General features: G+C 46.3%; 1 pseudogene; it reads left to right on the forward strand.

The window, feature by feature from the left end:
- Positions 1–1,708: 1,708 nt before the first annotated feature.
- On the forward strand, positions 1,709–1,826 carry LOC126163493 (5S ribosomal RNA; annotated as a pseudogene).
- Positions 1,827–3,697: the final 1,871 nt, after the last annotated feature.

A 3,697-nucleotide genomic window follows, 5' to 3' on the forward strand; every position in this document is an offset into this window, starting at 1 on the left:
TGACCGCTACGGTCGCAGGTTAGAATCCTGCCTCGGGCATGGATGTGTGTGATGTCCTTAGGTTGGTTAGGTTTAAGTAGTTCTAAGTTCTATGGGACTGATGACCTCAGAAGTTAAGTCCCGTAATGCTCAAAGCCTTTTTTTTTTAATGTGGTTCCGATCATTTTATAGTTACTTCAAAAATTACTTTTCCGAGTAAGACGAAGATAAGAGGAAAAAGAGGAGAATGCTGCAAGTAGAAGTATAGAGGATACGAGATAATGGATACATATGCTACAAGAAGAAAGAGTGAAGCGCTTGTATCAGCAAAGATTAAATCTAGTATTGGATGCCGTGTAGGAGGACAGGAGTGCTAATGAGCGATACGGTTTCCTGAAACAGTCAATTAAGGAAGCAATGGAGGAAGCTTTAGGAACGGAATGGGAGAGAATAGGAAGAACTGAGTGGATGACCACGGACTTGCTGGAGGTGGTTGAGGAAAAGAAGAAACTACATTATATTTGGTTAAGCTCTGGGAGTGAAAAGGACTGGAATACATACAAGACGTATAAGAGATTAACAACAAAGTGTAATAAAGAAGAATGAAAAAGAATATTTGGGGAAACAGAGCATTCGCTTGGATATAGGAGATCGGCAGAGGCTTGGAGGATAGTAAGGAAGATGAAAATTGCTAGCAAATCCGTATCCAGAATGTAAATCTAAACTGAACTCCTCCCGAACAGGCCTTGAAGGCCCAACGCTACTGACCGACTGCCGTGTCATGCTCATCCCACAGAAATCACTGGAGTGACATGTGATCAGCACACCGCTTTCCTGGGCGTTGTCAGTTTTCGTGATCGGAGCCGCTACTTCGCCGCGCGGGATTAGCCGAGCGGTCTTAGGCGCTGCAGTCGTGGACTGTGCGGCTGGTCCCGGTGGAGGTTCGAGTCCTCCCTCGTGCATGGGTGTGTGTGTGTTTGTCCTTAGGATAATTTAGGTTAAGTAGTGTGTAAGCTTAGGGACTGATGACCTTAGCAGTTAAGTCCACAAGATTTCACACACATCTGAACATTTTTGGAGCCGCTACTTCCCCATCAAGTAGCCCCTCAGTTGGCCCCACAAGGGCTGAGTGCCCGACGATGTACGGCGAATGGAGTAAGGACGATGGCTGAAAGTAATCCTGGAATGGTCGCCGCCAGGAAGGAGGAAGCGTGGACGGCCGAGATTAACATGGAGAGCGGGAGTAATTACAATGATGAGGAAGAGAGGTCTGAAAGAGTGCCGTGATCGCGAAAGCTGGCTAATGGGAATACAGGGCAACCGCTGAAAAGGGGAGAAGCCTTAAAAAAAAAGTTAGTGGTGAAGATTATATCGGTAGATCGGACAGCTAATGACGCGGTACCGGATCTAATTAGGAAGGAAAAAAATTATCAGACCAACTTACTAAAACAAGGAACACTCTCTGAGATATTATGGAATAGTTTGCTGATGGAGGGAAGTTCTTGAGTGAAAATTATAGTGCGAGACCAAAGCACGAATACAGTAAACAGGTACAAACAGATGTAGGGCGCAGTAAGCATAGATGAATGGGCTTCAGCAAGATAGACTAGCGTAGAGAGCTACATCAAACCAGTCTTCGGAATGAAGACTGCAAAAGTACAGACGACAGAGTATCAAGCTACACGGCCGTTAATGAAAATGTGAATATTATCTGCACTTGCAGTTTTAGGGCAACGGCCTTGCCGCAGTGGATACACCGGTTCCTGTGAGATCACCGAAGTTAAGCGCTGTCGGCCGTGGTCTGCACTTGGTTGGGTGACCATCCGGGCCGCCATGCGCTGTTGCCATTTTTTCGGGGTGCACTCAGCCTCGTAACGCCAATTGAGGAGCTACTCGACCGAATAGTAGCGGCTTCGGTCAAGAATACCATAATAACGACCGGGAGAGCGATGTGCTGACCCCACGCCCCTCCTATCCGCTTCCTCCTCTGAGGATGACACGACGGTCGGATGGTCCCGGTAGACCACTCGTGGCCTGAAGACGGAGTACTTGAAATTTCAACGACTGTATCTGCCACTTCAAGCCAATAAAAAGGGCTGTACTGTACTTATTATTTTATGAATAAAACCGTCTAGATGGGTGTAAATAAAACGTCTTTGTTTATTACGATGTTTCGGCATCTGCCATCATCAGAATTAAATCGGCCCAATTAGGCATAGATTTTAATGTTGACACTGAACCTTGTTTTGTAATTTCAAAGTTTTTTTCACATCTGGTGGTGGCAGATGCCGAAACGTCGTCATAAATAAGAAATTTTATTTAGCAATCTAGACGGTTTTACTCTTAAAATGTTCGTGATGATCGCGGATTCGTACCGGAAATTTTTTTCCTTTATTAGTATGCTTTGCGCCAGTCAGTGAAAACAGCCGCAAATCTAGGTACTAATTGAATGTTGTCTGAATAGAAACAGCCACGACACCTATTTAATTCTTCCAAAATGGTTTTGTTTTTGAAAGTAAAAAAACTAAGCCTTTTCTACCTTTTTTCCTTTTCAGCAATACAGTGGACGCGGAAGTGAGATCGAAAGTATTGTGTGATCCCAGATGTGACTGAGATGAAGCTCTGTAGGGTCACCTAATCGACTGAAACCGGAACAAAAAGAAAGACGCTACTGACATGAAACTATGCCCCTTACGTCTTTACCCCCCGCCCCCTTCCTGGGGGTCACCACTCCGTCTCAGCCTTGGCGCCCCACTGTTCGATCCGAAAGGGTGAACTGAAAACAAATGTACACTACTGGTCATTAAAATTGCTACACCAAAAAGAACTGCAGGTGATAAACGGGTATTCATTGGACAAATATGTTATACTACAACTGACATGTGATTACATTTTCAAGCAATTTTGGTGCATAGATCCTGAGAAATCAGTACCCAGAACAACCACCTCTGGCCGTAATAACGGCCTTGATACGCCTGGGCATTGAGTCAAACAGAGATTGGATGGCATGTACAGGTACAGCTGCCCATGCAGCTTCAACACGATACCACAGTTCATCAGCTGTAGTGACTGGCGTTTTGTGGCGAGCCAGTTGCTCGGCCACCAGTGACCAGACGTTTTCAATTGGTGAGAGATCTGGAGAATGTGCTGGCCAGGGCAGCAGTCGAACATTTTCTGTATCCAGAAAGGCCCGCACAAGACCTGTAAAATGCGGTCGTGCATTATCCTGCTGAAATATAGGGTTTCACAGGGATCGAATGAAGGGTAGAGCCACGGGACGTAACACATCTGAAATGTAACGTCCACTGTTCAAAGTGCCGTCAATGCGAACATGAGGTGACCGAGACGTGTAACCAATGGCACCCCATACCATCACGTCGAGTGATACGCCAATATAGCGATGACGAATACACGCTTCCAATGTGCGTTCACCGCGATGCCGCCAAACACGGATGCGACCATCTTGATGCTGTAAACAGAACCTGTATTCATCCGAAAAAATGACGTTTTGGCATTCGTGCATCCAGGTTCGTCATTGAGTACACCATCGCAGGCCCTCCTGTCTGTGATGCAGCGTCAAGGGTAACCGCAGGCGTGGTCTCCGAGCTGATAGCCCATGCTGCTGCAAACGTCGTCGAACTGTAGGTGCAGATGGTTGTTGTCTTGCAAATGTGCCCATCTGTTGACACAGGGATCGAGACGTGGCTGCACGATCCGT

The sequence above is a fragment of the Schistocerca cancellata genome, chromosome 2, assembly GCF_023864275.1.
Source record: "Schistocerca cancellata isolate TAMUIC-IGC-003103 chromosome 2, iqSchCanc2.1, whole genome shotgun sequence".
NCBI lineage: Eukaryota > Metazoa > Arthropoda > Insecta > Orthoptera > Acrididae > Schistocerca > Schistocerca cancellata.